Below are 15021 nucleotides of genomic sequence, written 5' to 3' on the forward strand. Positions count from 1 at the left end.
TGTTATTAGGATTGGCACTTAAAAATCCTGAGTATAAGGCTGGATGCGGTGACTCACATCTGTAATCCCAGTGCTTTGGGAGGCCAAGATCGGAGGATCACTTGAGGCCAAGAGTTTGCGACCAGACTGGTCAATATAGCAAGACCCCTGTCTCTACAATAAAAGATAAAAAAGAAAAATTAGCCAGGCTTGGTGGCACATGCCTAGCTACTCAGGAGACCGAGGTGGAGGGTTGCCTGAGCTCAGGAGTTCGAGGCTGCAGTGAACTATGTATTTTACAAAAATTTACTTCCAATCTGTAGTTTGTCCTTTCATTCTCTTGACAGTGTCTTTTGCAGAGCAAAGTTTTTAATTTGATGAAGTCCAGTTTATCAATCTTGTCTTTTATGGGTTGTGCCCTCAGTGTCATATCTAAGAACTCTTTGCCCAACCCATGATCACAAAAGATTTTGTCCTATCTTTTACAGAAGAAATGAAGTTTATACTTTTATTATTTACACTTAGGTTTATGATCTATTTTTAATTAATTTTTGTGTAATGTATGAGGTATAGATGGAAATTCCTGATTTTGTATATGGATGTCCAGTTGTTTTAGCACCCTTTGTTGAAAAGACTTTCTTTGTTGAGTGGCCTCTATGCCTTTTTTGGATATCAGTTGGCCTTGATCACAGGTATTTGCATATGTCCAAATTCATCAAAGAGTATACATTAAATATGTGTAGTTATTTGTGTGGCAATTCTACTTCAATAAAGCTGTTAAAAAATAAATTGGCAATTTTTGTGTAGGTCTATTCCTGGACTCTCTCTTCTGCTGTGTTGATCTATGTCTCTGTCCTCTTGCCCATACTACATTGTCATCTTCATTAGTATAGCTTTTTAGTAAGTCTTAAAATCAAGTAGTGTGAGTCCTCTTTGTTCTTCTTTTTTGAAATAATTTTGGGTATTCTAGTTCCTTTGCCTTTGGATATAAAATTTAGAATTAGTTTTTTGATTTGCATGAAAAAATCCTGCTGGCATTTTAATTGGCACTGTGCTAAATCTTTAGTTTGGGAAAAAACTGTCATCTTAATGTTGACTCTTAAAATCCATGAATATGGCATATCTCCCCATTTAGTTAGGTCTCCTATGATTTCTTTTATTGGTGTTTTGTAATTTTCTGTATATAGATCCTGCACATCGTTTGTGCAGTTTTTATAGTTTGTCCAAATTGCTAGTATATAGACGTATACTTGATTTTTGTTTTGCCCTTGTATCCTGTGACCTTGCTAAACTCACATATTCGTTCTAGGAGCTTTTGTGTAGATTATTTGGGATTTTTCATGTAGACATTTGTGTTCTCTGTGAATAGAGACTGTTTTAATTATTGCTTGCCAATCTCTATGCTTTTTATTTATTTGTTTTTCTTTATTGCACTGTCTGGGATTTCTAGCATGATGTTGAATAGGAGTGATGAAAGCAGACATCCAATCTTAGGGGGAAAGCATTTAGTTTTTCAACATTAAATATGATGTTGGTTTTAAGTTTTGTTGTAGAAGCTCTTTGTTAGGTTAAGAAAGTCTCAAGGAGCTAAGGGTGGCCTCCAGCCAATAGCCAGCAAGAATCCAGAGCCTTCAGTCTTACAGACACAACAAAATAGATTCTGGAAACAATCTGAGTGAACTTTGAAGTGGAATATTCCTCAGTTATATTAACTTCCTATTGCTGCTGTAACAAATTATCACAAACTTAGTGGCTTAAAATGTCACAAATTTATTATGTCACAATTCTAGGGGTCTGAAGTTCAAAATGAGTCCTATGGGGGATAAAATCAAGGCATCAGCAGGGCTCTATTCCTTCTGGAGGCTCTTGGGAAGAACCCATTTCTTGTCTTTTCCAGCTTCTAGAGGCCACCTGTATAATTTGGTTTGTGGCCCCTTCCTCTGTCTTCAAAGCCAGCAGTAGATGGTTGAATCTTTCTCACATTACATCACTCTGACTTCTATTGTTACATCTCGTTCTTTGAATCTCTTGCCTATCTCTTTCTCTTATAAAGACACTTATGATTATATTGAGCCCACCATATAATCCAAAATAACCTTCCCATTTCAAGATCCTTAACTTAATCATATCTGCAAAGACCCTTTTGCCATATGATCCCCTTGTACTATAACATATTCTCAAGTCCTGAGGATTGGGACATTGACATCTTTGAGAGACCATTATTCCGCCTACCCACTAGTCAAACCCCCATATGAGAATACAGGCCAGCCAAAACCTTAGTTGCAGCCTTATGAGACCCTAAACATAGCACCCGGGTAAGCCATGCATGAACTCTTGACCCACAGAAAGTGTGAGATTATAAGTGTATTGTACTATGTTTGTGGTAATTTGTTAAGGAACAATATAAAACTAATATAATAGGCATATAATTGTTCATAATGTTTCCTCATTATCCCTTTAATATCTGTCCTACAGACCTTATTGCATTCATGAATATCCCTTATTTCATTCCAGATATTGGTAATTTGTGTGTTTTTCTTTTTTTCTTAGTCTGGCTAGAAGTTTGTCAATTTTATTGGTCTTTTCAAAGAATCAGCTTTTGTGTTTTAATTGATTTTCTCTATTGATTTTCTGCTGATAATTTTATTAAACTCTACTTTACCTTTTTAATTTTCCTCCTTATGTTTGCTTTGGGTTTTGTTTGCCCTTCCCTGTTTTTAGTTTAAGGTGGAAGCTTAGCCTTTTGGTCCCAAGATCTTTCTTCTTTTCTTTTTTAAAATCGAAATATAATTCACATGTTATAAAATTCACTTTTTTAAAGGGTACAATTCAGTGGGGTTTTTTGTTTGTTTTTGTTTTTTGAGATGGAGTCTTGCTCTGTCACCCAGGCTGGAGTGCAGTGGCTGGATCTCAGCTCACTGCAAGCTCTGCCTCCCGTGTTTACGCCATTCTCCTGCCTTAGCCTCCCGAGTAGCTGGGACTACAGGCGCCCACCACCTCGCCCGGCTAGTTTTTTGTATTTTTTAGTAGAGACGGGGTTTCACTGTGTTAGCCAGGATGGTCTCGATCTCCTGACCTCGTGATCCTCCCGCCTCGGCCTCCCAAAGTGCTGGGATTACAGGCTTGAGCCACCGTGCCCGGCCTCAGTGGTTTTTAATACATTCACAGTGTTGTGCAATCATCACCACTATCTAATTTGATAATATTCTTCTTTATTGATATAAACATTCCCAAATTTTAATATATTTAAATTTCACTAAATTAAAAATATTTTCATGTTTCCCTGGAGACTTATTCTCTAACACATGGGCTATTTAGTGGTGTCTTGTTTAGTTTCCAAGTATTTTAGGTTTTTCACAGATATTTCTCTGTCATTAATTTCTATTTTATTCCATTGTGGTCCAAGAACATACTCTGTATGATTTCAATTCTTTTTTGAGACAGAGTCTCCTCTGTTGCCCAGGCTGGAGGAAGTGCAATGGCGTGATCTCTGCTTACTGCAACCTCCGCCTCCTAGGTTTAAGCGATTCCCCTGCCTTAGCCTCCCGAGTAGCTGGGACTACAGCAGTGCACCCCCATGCCCAGCTAATTTTTGTATTTTTAGTAGAGACAGGGTTTCACCATGTGGCCAAGCTGGTCTCGAACTCCTGACTTCAAGTGATCCACCCGTCACCAGTCAATTCTTTTTTAAATATAATTATATAAATTTTATTTTTCATGGGGTTATTATCTTTAACCACAACTGGCTTATGATTTCTTTCTTTTTTTTTTTTTTCCTCTAACTTCTGGGATACATGTGCTGAACTTGCAGGTTTGTTACATAGGTATACACGTGCCATGATGGTTTGCTGCGCCTATCAACCCGTCATGTAGGTTTTAAGCTCCGCATGCATTAGGTATTTGTCCTAATGCTCTCCCTCCCCTTTCCCCCACCACCAACAGGCCCTGGTGTGTGATGTTCTCCTCCTTGTGTCCATGTGTTATCACTGTTCAGCTCCCACTTATGAGTGAGAACATGAGGTGTTTGGTTTTCTGTTCCTGTGTTAGTTTGCTGAGGATGATGATTTCCAGCTTCATCCATGTCCCTGCAAAGGACATGAACTCATTCCTTTTTATGGCTGCATACTATTCTGTGGTGTGTTTGTGCCACATTTTCTTTATCCAGTCTATCACTGATGGGCATTTGGGTTGGTTCCAAGTCTTTGCTATTGTAAATAGTGCTGCAATAAACATATATCTGCATGTGTCTTTATAGTAGAACGATTTATAATCCTTTGGGTATATACCCAGTAATGGGATTCCTGGGTCCAATGGGTATTTCTGGTTCTAGATCCTTGAGGAATCGGCACACTATCTTCCACAATGGCTGAACTAATTTACACTCCCACCAACAGTGTAAAAGCATTCCTGTTTCTCTGCATCCTCGCCAGCATCTGTTGTTTCCAGACTTTTTAATGATCACCATTCTAACTGGCGTGAGATGGTATCTCATTGTGGTTTTGATTTGCATTTCTCTATTTATTACCTAGAAATATGGTTTACTTTTGTGAATATTCCACGTACACTTGAAAATAATTTTGTTGGATGGAGTGCTCTTTAAATTAGGCAATTACGTCAAATGGGTTGATAGTGTCATTCAGGTCTTCTGTATCCTTACTGATTTTCTATATACTTGTTCTATTGATTAGAGAGAGAGGAGTGTTTAAATGTTCCAGTATATTTGTGGATATGACTTTTAGTAATGCTAGTTTATGCTTTAGCATCTGTTATTACGTGCATATACCTTTGGATTGTGATGCTACCTTTGGGAATCAGCCTTCTTATCATTATATAATGTGGCTCTTTACTTCTGGTAATAGTTCTTGTTCTGAAGTCTACTTTGTCTAATGTTAATATAGTCAGTCTAGCTTTGAGTTGCCATGCTATGTATTTTCTCATATTTTAACTTTTAATCTATCTATACAAGTTGAGTATCCCTTATCTGAAATGCTTGAGAGTTTGGATTTTTTCAGACTGTGAAATACAGTTGTGTGTTGCTTAACATGGGGATAGGTTCTGAGAAATGTGTTCTTAGGTAACTTCATCATTGTGCAAACATCATAAAGTGTACTTACACAAACCTAGGTGGAATAGCCCACTACACACCTAGGCTATGTATATAGCCTATTGCTCCTAGGCTTAAACCTGTATATCATGTTAGTGTACTGAATACTGCAGGCATTTGTAGCACAATGGCAAGTATTTGTGTATCTAAACCTATCTAACCATAGAAAAGGTACAATGAAAATATGGTATAAGAGATAAAAAGTGGTCCACCTGTATAGGGCACTTACCATGAATGGAGCTTGCAGGACTGGAAATTGCTCTGGGTGTCAGTGAGTGGGTGGTGAGTGAATGTGAAGGCCTAGGAAATTACTGCACATGACTGTAGACTTTATAAACACTGTACACTTAGGCTATACTACATTTTTAATTTTTTTCTTTCTTCAAAAATAAATTAACCTTAGCTTACTGTAACTTTTAAATTGTATACACTTTTCAATTTTTAAAAAGCTTCTTTACTCTTGTAATAACATTTAGCTTGAAACACACATTGTACAGCTGTACAAAAATGTTTTCTTTCCTTATATCCTTACTCTATAAACTTTTTCCTCTTTTTTTTTTTTTGAGAGGGAGTCTTGCTCTGTCGCCCAGGCTGGAGTGCAGTGGCGCAATCTCGGCTCACTGCAAGCTCCGCCTCCTGGGTTCAGGCCATTCTCCTGCCTCAGCCTCCCGGGTAGCTGGGACTACAGGCGCCCACCACCACGCCCGGCTATTTTTTTTTTTGTATTTTTAGTAGAGACGGGGTTTCACTGTGTTAGCCAGGATGGTCTCAATCTCCTGACCTCGTGATCTGCCCACCTTGGCCTCCTAAAGTGTTGGGATTACAGGCGTGAGCCACCGCGCCCAAACAACTTTTTCCTATTTTTAACATTTTTATTTAACTTTTTAAACTTTTTTCTTAAAAATGAAGACACGAACACACACACATTCGCCTAGGCCTACACAGAGACAGGATCATTAATATCACTGCCTTCCACCTTCATATCTTGTCTCACTGGAAGGCCTTCAGAGGCAATAATAGGCCTGGAGCTGTCATCACCTATGACAACAATGCCTTCTTCTGGAATACTTCCTGAAGGACCTCCCTGAGGCTGTCTTACAGTCAACTTTTTTTTTTTTTTTTAATAAGTAGAAAGAGTACACTTTAAAATAAAGATAAAAAGTATGTCAGCATTTATATACATAAACCAGTAACACAGTCATTTATTATCACTAGCAAGTATTATGTACTATATATAATTGTATGTGCTATACTTTTATATAACTGGCAGCACAGTGGGTTTGTTTACCCCAGCATCACCACCAACATGTGATTAATGTGTTGCGCTGTGACTTACAATGGCTATAGTGTCACTAAGTGATAGGAATTTTTCAGCTTCATTATAATTTTATGGGACCATTATTGTATATTTTGTCCACCATTGACCAAAACATCATTTCTGCAGCACATAGCTATAAATAAAATTTAAAGGAAGGTCACTTGTTGAAATGACTTGTCATATGCCCATTACTGGGACAACAACTGTGGCCAGAAGGATGGGACTCTACAATTGGCTAGGTCCGAGTCTCAAGCTCCCCCGTGACAAGGAAGTACGGTACTATAATTGGCAGTTGAATGACAACCAAATGGAGTAGAGTTGGGAAAGTTCTCTAAAGGAGAGGGTCGCTGTTGGTAGAAGAAGAGGAGAAAAGAATTGATGGGCAGATTTGAAAAACAGATGTCCATTCTACCCTCTCAACTGAACCACCCTTTTTTCTTAGGACCTGGGAACTTTTGATTTCTTTTTGTTTCATTACCCTTTCTTATTCATCAGAGCAAATTAATTACACATTTCTGATGATTTTTCCTTTTAAGTGTTTCTCATCTTCTCCCAAATTTCATCACCCTGGTCTGGATCTTTGCGACCTTGCACCTGCTTGTGTCAATAAATTCCAAATTGTCCTTCCTGCCTTCTCTTTATAAGACCAATCTCTGGGCAGTCTGTAGCTGTATGCAACTTCTTAAAACACCAACTTCATCATCATTATCATAAAAATTATGTCAGCATATATCTAATTTTTGTACACTTTGTAAGGTACTTTCACATATTGTCAAATAATCACCCCATGTAGAACTAGAAATCTCGATCTATAATATATTGGCTTTAATTAGATTAATCTAAAATTGTGCCTATAAACCTGTAACACAGCAAAGTCACATCTTCGAATGGGTTTGGAAGTGGGTATGGAATCTTACAAGAGAAATATGTCAATCACTTAGAAAAAAACCCTGTCTTATATGCCAGAAGTTGAAACTCTTGTTGGACAGAATAGAAAGAATCTATTTCTATCAGACTTGACCATGAAGGTGTCAAGATGTTAACGAGGTAGCTTCTAAATAGACAAGATATTGTTTTCTCAGTGAGGCAGTTAGGAACCACCTACCATTAATAATAACACCAACAACTCATAGAATGCATGTATTAAGTGCCTGCTATGTGTTAAGTATAGTTAAACATTTTACATAAATTATATTATTTTATTTAATCCTCCAAATAATCCTGCAAGGTGTTGTGGTGACCATAAAAAATGTGCCTTTCCTATCTCCTACTGCAGAGCATAGTATTGGCAACCCTAGCTGCTGCACTCTGAATCAACAGCATCTGCACTAAGGCCACAGTTCCCATAGACTGTTCTCAGCCAGCAAGTGATTGCAGCAGGGTACTAAGGCAGGCCTATTCTGACAAGATGTAGGACTCCTTTGACAGGCTACTTTGGCTTGAGGAACTCCCATTGGCCTTGCTGAAATTTTCTTAAAACAGCATGGCAGTTGTTTTAGTCTATTTTCTGCTGCTGTAACAAAATACTACAGACTGGGTAATTTATAAAGAAAATAAGTTTATTTAGCTCATGATTCTGGAGATTGGGAAGTTTAAGAGCATGGCACTGGCATCAAGCAAGGGCCTTTGTGCTGTGTCATAACATGGTGGAAGGGCAAGTGAGTACAGTAGACAGAGAGAGGAAGGGTAGGGACCAAACATCGTTTTATCAAGAACCCACTCCTATGATAGCTAATCCACTCCCAAGATAACAGAATTAGTCTATTCATGAGGGCAGACCTCTTAAAGATCCCACCTCCTAATACCATCTCAATGGCAATTAAATTCAACATGGGTTTTGGAAAGGATGTTCATACAGCAGCAGTGTAAGGCTGTTCCCAACTAACCTTCTTTCTTTCTGTCTCACATACACAGGACTCAGACCTGTGTCATGTTCTGATAGCCCTCCTAGCTTCTCTGATTCCCTTTATTTTCCCTCACAGGAACTCACCCTCCCTCACCCCCTCCAAAGCTCTTGTGTATCTAATTTCATCTTGACATCTTCCCATTTGATGACCTAACCAACACACATGGTGCAAGAAAATAGGTAAAAGATGCAGTTCCGGGTATAATTCACCCATTGTCTGGTAACCAGAGATTACTCCCTCTTGGGTGGTACATGGAGGATGGATAGTCCCTGGCATGCAGTGGTGGTGCAGGTGCTAAAGATTTCACTAGAAGTTACCTGGGAAAACTCTCTGATTGAAAAGATTGCCTTTGCTGGCACAATGATTCTGTCACTTGGAAGACATGGGGGGAACAGTGCATATAAAGATGGTGGAGTTGGCTGGCTACTACTAAGCTGAATTGATGCTCTGCAGAGGGATAATGAGAATCAGAGGACCATTAACAGTTAAGAGGTCCAGAGAATTTATTTTATTTTTGATTTTTTAGATTTCTCTCTTTCTCTCTTTTTTTTTTTTCTTTCTTTCTTTCTTTTTTTTTTTTTTTTAAAGAGACAAGTTCTCATTATGTTTCCCAGGCTGGAGTGCAGTGGCTATCCACAGCCAAAATCATAGCACACTGTAGTCTCAAACTCCTGGACTCAAGCAATCCTCCCACCTCAGTTTCCCAAATATTTGGGATTACAGGCATGTGCCACCATGCCTGGCTAATCCAGAGACATTTAAATAAGCAGGCAAGGCAGGTCTATTATGCTACAGTCATGGCCTGGTTGGAAAAACTTGAGACCCTGGCATACAGCATACAGACATCTGGATGAATGCTTTTGAGGATGTTGGCTCTAAAGACCCTCTGAACACTAAGACTTTGCAGAAGTGGTCTACTCTTCTCTAGTAAGAGCTGGTACTTGTGTATTGATAGATGTTGCAGAGTCCTTTCTCTCATAAGGCAACAGCTGGCCCTCCCAGGGCCTCTACCTCTTCTCCTGGCTGCTAGGCCAAAAACTTAGGGTTAAATACCAGCACAACCTGGCCAGGAAGTGATAGACCTGATAAGGGAGACAAAATGTTACACACTGAAGGAACGAAAAGAATTAGCTATCACATATTGGCAGAAGCTAGGTGATATACCTGGGATTGTATTTTGAGGGTGCTTCATCAAGCAGGCTAGAATGTAAGACTGGATAATGACTTGTGAACATTTTTTTTTCTTTTTATCAGCCTACATCATGCTTTGATTGTGAACAGTTTTTTGGAACACAGGATTTAACACCCTGGCAAGAACCCTAGGGAATAGGGTGGTTCTTAGAGACTTGAAGAAAGTGATGGCCAATGTTGAGTGAAGTAGAAATGCTTTAGCTATTCTGACAGATGGTAGAAGAAATAAAGAGGCTGAGGAAAGTGAGCAAGCAAGAATAGCTATATTATGCAGGCTACAAAACATACCAGTTGATTATGTCTTATGGCAGAGCTTAGAAGACATATAGTTCACCCAGGCCATCAGGAAAACACTTCTGAAAGCAGCACTAGCACCACAGTGGTGGCTACCCTCTGCAGTTCAGGGGCTGATAGTAGGAGGTGGTTATGGAGCTGGGCTCATTGATATCCATGGGACTAATGAGTTTCGATGTAATAGAGGCTACAATAATTGTAACAACCTTCAAGGTCTGAGGAACAGCCAAGGAGCTTGAGCTTGAGGGAGTTGTAGAGATGGTAATAGGGCACGAATTCTCTGGGAGAAAAATAGGTAGCAACACCAGAGCCAATATATACTGTGATGAATCCCCTAGTTTTTTTCCTGAAAAGAACTTGGGGCTGTTTACTTGGGTGATTGTAAACCAAGGAAGGGAAAATACCTAGACATTTTGAGGATGACTGGACACACAGTCTGAGTTGATATTGATACTTGGAGCCCCAAAACATCCTCATGGTTCTAATAGAATAGGAGGTCTACAGAGACCAGTTAACAAATGAAGTCCTGGCTAAAATCTGGCTCAGAGTGGACCTGCTTAGTTTGTAGATGCACCCAGTGGTCATTTTTTCCTGTTCCTGACTGCACTGGTATACTTGGATGTTAGAGTAACCCTCATATTGGGTTCTTAGCCTGTGAGGTAAAAGACATAATAGTGAGAAAGGCCAAGTAGAAACCTTGGCCAAGATAGTAAACAAACAATGTCTTCCCTAGCAAGCAGACTTAGAGAACAAACAAACAAAAAAACAAACAAAAAACAGTATCACATCCCTGGGTGGATCCTGCGGAATGACTGAAGGCTGCTGCAGGCTTAAACAAGCAGTAGTCTCAATCATAGCTACTGTGCCAGATATAGGTTAATTGCTATAGCAGATTGATGAGTCTTCAGGTACATGGTATATGGCCAGTGAACTGACAAAGGCATTCTTTTCTTTTTCTTTTTTTAAAAAAATTATTATACTTTAAGTTCTAGGGTACAAGTACACAACGTGCAACTTTGTTACACAGGTATACATGTGCCATGTTGGTTTGCTGCGTCCATTAACTCATCATTTACATTAGGTATTTCAGCTAATGCTATCCCTCCCCCTGCCCCCCATCCCATGACAGGCCTCCCCCGTGTGTGATGCTCCCCACCTTGTGTCCAAGTGTTCTCACTGTTCAATTCCCACCTATGAGTGAGAACATGCCGTGTTTGGTTTTCTGTCCTTGTGATAGTTTGCTCAGAATGATGGTTTCCAGCTTCATCCATGTCCCTGCAAAGGACATGAACTCATTGACAAAGGCATTCTTTTCAATTCCAGTCAGTAAAGAGGATCAGAAAAGGTTTGTATTCATATGGGATGGCCAGAAATACTCATTTACAATTTGCCCTCAGAGTTATGTTAACGCTCCTGTCCTCTGTCATAATATAGTTTGATGAGATCTGGACCACCTGTGTATCTTGCAGAACCATCACACTAATCCATTTCATTGATAGCATGCTGGTGTGCTCTAGAGGGTGGGAGACACCTTACAAAGATTTAGGAACCTACAACTTCAGTGAAATTCTTAGGGATCATTAGAAGTTTGTGGGCATATCTTTCCAAAATTGCACCTCATGTATCCCCTACCATAAAGATGGAAGTACAGTGCCAGTAGACTTCTTTGGGATCTGGAAGCAACACATTCTACACCTAGGAACATTGCTCTGTCCCAACATGGAAGGCTGCCAGCTTTGAATGGGACCTGGAAAAGAAAAAGGCTCTGCAGTAGGTTTAGGCTGTGGTGCGAGCTGTCCTGCCAATAGGATTTGGAGGACCCTATGGTGTTGGAAATATTAGTGATAGGAAAAGATGCGGTATGAAAGTTGTGTTAAGCTCCCAAGAAGGAATCACAATGCAGACCCTGGAACTCCGGCCACTGCTGCTCCTGAATGTTTAAGCTATCAGCAATAGAGACCAATGGTGTGCCCTTGATGTGGCACTATTCCTTGAGGAGACCAACCAGCCACTTAGTGACAAGTCAACTACATTGGGCATCTCTCATATTGGAAGGGTGCTATGGTCTGACTGTTGGTGTCCCTTCAAAATGTTGAAATCCTAACCCCCAAGGTGATGGTATCAATAGGTGAAGCCTTTGGGAAGTGATTAGATCATGAGGATAGAACCCTAATGAATGGGATTAATGTCCTTATAAAAAGAGGCCCAAGGGAGCTTGTTTGGCAGGGAGCATGGTGGAAGGGGTCCACCATGTAAGGTTACAGTGAGAAGACATCTGTCTATGGAAAAAGAGGGTCCTCACCAGACATTGAATCTGCCAGTGCCTTGATCTTGGTCTTCCCAGCCTCCAGAACTGTGAGAAATATATTTCTGTTATTTATAAGGTACCCATTTTATGATATTTTGTTATAGCAGCCTGAACAGCCTAAGACAAAGGGCCAGTGGTTCCTCCTTAGAAAGACAAGTGACTTATTCTGGGTATGGGTTGGTCTTTGCTACCTTTCGTGCCTTAGCCAGCATCACTATTCAGGGGCTCATGGAATGCCTGATCCACAAGCATACAATCCCACACAGCATTAGCGTCCAGACATGAGATCCACTTCCCAGTGAAGGAAGTGTGGAGTTGACCTGTGATCACATTGTCTAATGGCCACATCACATATAGCATCATCCAGGGGCAGATGATCTCAGAAAATGCTAGAACAGCCATTTAAAGACACAGCTAAAGTGCCAGCTTGGTGGCAACATTCTGAAAGGATGGGGCACCATCCTTTAGGATGCAGTATATAGACAGAGACCTTTATATTGTGCTAGGTCCCCAGTAGGAAGAATACATGCATCTGGGAACCAAAGGTGCAAGCAGGAGTAACCCCACTTACCCTTACTCCTAATGACCCACTGGAGAATTTTGTATTTCACATCCATGCAACTCTGAGCTCTGCAAAATTGGAGGTGTCCTGGTCTCCAAAGAAGGTGCACTCTTGCCAAAAGATACAGTCAAGAGTCCCACTGAACTATAAGCTATGCCTTCCACCAAGGCATTTCAGGCTCCTCGTGTTTAGGAACCAGTCTGAGAGAAAAGGAGTCATCATATTGGCAGAGTTGATTAACCATGATCAGCAGAAGGAGGAAAGGCTGCTTTTACATAGTGGGAACAGGAAGGGAATATGTGTGAAATCTAAGTGACATAGTTGGGCACCTCCTGGTATTCCCTTGCCCTCTCAAATGGACACATACACAACTCCAACTTGAGAAGGATGTGATTATCAACGGCATGATTACCAGACTCTTCAGGAGTGAAGGTTGGGTCACACCTTGGTGGCAGGTAAGCCATCAAGACCTGCCAAGGTTATAGATAACAAAGAGGGAACTTATTTTATTTTTTCGGAGAGATGGAGTCTTACTATGTTGCTGGGGCTGGTCTTAAAACTCCTGGCCTCAAGCGATCTTCCTGCCTCAGTCTCCCTATGTATTGGGATTATAGGTGTGAACCACTACACCCTGTAAGAATTAAAGAAAGGAAAGAAACACGAAAGTTAGCTTACCAGTCAAGACAGGTTTTTTGTTTTGTTTTGTTTTTGTTTGTTTGTTTTTTTTAATAGAGAAAACAAACCTGAGAGGAGCATTCTAGCCAAGTTAGGTCAGAGGCACACTCCCTTACGGGGTTCGGGGTGGGAGAGTTTATCAGAGGCTTGGACTGCTTCTGTGTCTCTTTGTTGTGCTTATCTGGGAGGGAGAGTTGTGTGTCTGTTCCCATACATCTTTCTGCAGCTGCAGGCATGCCCTCCAAGTCTGCTTTTAGCTTCCCTATCTTAGTGCAGTGAAAGGAATGTGCTTATTCAGGTCCACTGTTTTACTGGGGCCCATTGTATGAGGGTGAAGTTTGGCAGTTACCCAAAAGACTTTCCCCCCACCTCCCTCTGTGCCTGAGCTGTCTTATCTGTGTTTTACTGTCTGTTCTTTCTGGCTGCTTGTAGTCAGAAGAGAAGTGATTTCCTTGAAATGTATGAGGCTAGAAAGGGAGCTGGAACTTAAAGTGGCAGTGTTTGTCTGAGATGACGGTGCTCTTGCTCTGTCACACCCCACCTCAACGGTGAGGGGAATTTAGAACGGAGAAAGGAGAGTATGAGTACCAATTGTAGGCCTGATATCAGCAGTAGTGATGTTCCACTAACCTGGCCCTCGTGTTTACCTTTAGGAAGAAGGGTCTGTGGGAACCATAGAGGAGCTGCTCCTCAGTCCCCTGAGTAGAAGTAGATGTGTGGGACCATGAGAATGTGCCTCTCCAATCTCCTACTGTAGGGAATACAATTGACTGGTGTCCCCAGATGCTGTGTTCTAAACACATCACTGCATTTGCTCTGAGGCCATGCTTCCCATGGTGTGCTTCCAGCCAGTGATGGCACATGGCAGGGATATTATGGCAGGTCCATTCTTGTGAAACATAGGACTCCTCTGACAGACAACTCTGGCCTGAGGATTCTACGTGGCAGCCTAAGGCCTGGCCTATCCAGCCTTTCTTCTTTCCTTCTCTCCTTCTCAGGGGTCAGGTGTGCATCTCTCTCTGACAGCTCTCTCAGCATCCTCCTGCTTCTTCCCAATTACCTTTTGCAGGCATTTCCCCCAATATCCTGCAAGTCTACGCTGATCGTGGCATCTACTTCTTGGAGGACCTAAACTAACACAGGTAGGTATAAATTTACCCATTATTTTATTATTATTTGAGATGGAGTTTCGCTCTTGTTGGCCAGGCTAGAGTGCAATGGCACGATCTTGGTTCACGGCAACCTCCGCCTCCTGGGTTCAAGAGATTCTCTGCCTCAACCTGCCAAGTAGCTGGGATTACAGGCATGCGCCACCACGCCCGGCTAATTTTGTATTTTTAGTAGAGATGGGGTTTCTCCATGTTGGTCAGGCTGGTCTCGAACTCCTGACCTCAGGTGATCCACCTGCTATGGCCTCCCAAAGTGCGGGGATTACAGGCATAAGGCACTGCACCCGGCCAATTTTATATTATTTTAAAAAAATAAATCAGGCTCATGGCTTTTTTTTTTTTTTTTTTTTTTTAGATGGAGTCTCTGTTGCCCAGGCTGGAGTGCAGGGGCGCAATCTCGGCTCATTGCACGCTCTGCCTCCCGGGTTCATGCCATTCTTCTGCCTCAGCCTCCCGAGTAGCTGGGACTACAGGCACCCACCACCCACGCCCGGCTAATTTTTTTTTTTTTTTT

General features: G+C 41.0%; 2 protein-coding genes and 1 long non-coding RNA gene across 4 annotated transcripts in view; 1 reads left to right on the forward strand and 2 right to left on the reverse strand.

The window, feature by feature from the left end:
- The window catches only part of PHF24 (PHD finger protein 24), a 65835-nt gene that overhangs the window by 30072 nt on the left and 20742 nt on the right, over positions 1-15021 (reverse strand). The gene's annotated exons all lie outside the window — the stretch shown is intronic.
- LOC126937437 (uncharacterized) overlaps positions 1-15021 on the forward strand; it is a 265633-nt gene that overhangs the window by 1221 nt on the left and 249391 nt on the right. The window lies entirely within an intron of this gene.
- LOC126937452 (uncharacterized) lies at positions 874-6098 on the reverse strand. The gene is made up of 2 exons (XR_007719733.1): positions 5865-6098; positions 874-3055 (listed from the first exon to the last, which is right to left on the reverse strand). It is a non-coding gene; the product is annotated as an uncharacterized LOC126937452 (long non-coding RNA).

Source organism: Macaca thibetana, chromosome 15 (genome assembly GCF_024542745.1).
Source record: "Macaca thibetana thibetana isolate TM-01 chromosome 15, ASM2454274v1, whole genome shotgun sequence".
NCBI classification, from domain to species: Eukaryota; Metazoa; Chordata; class Mammalia; order Primates; family Cercopithecidae; genus Macaca; species Macaca thibetana.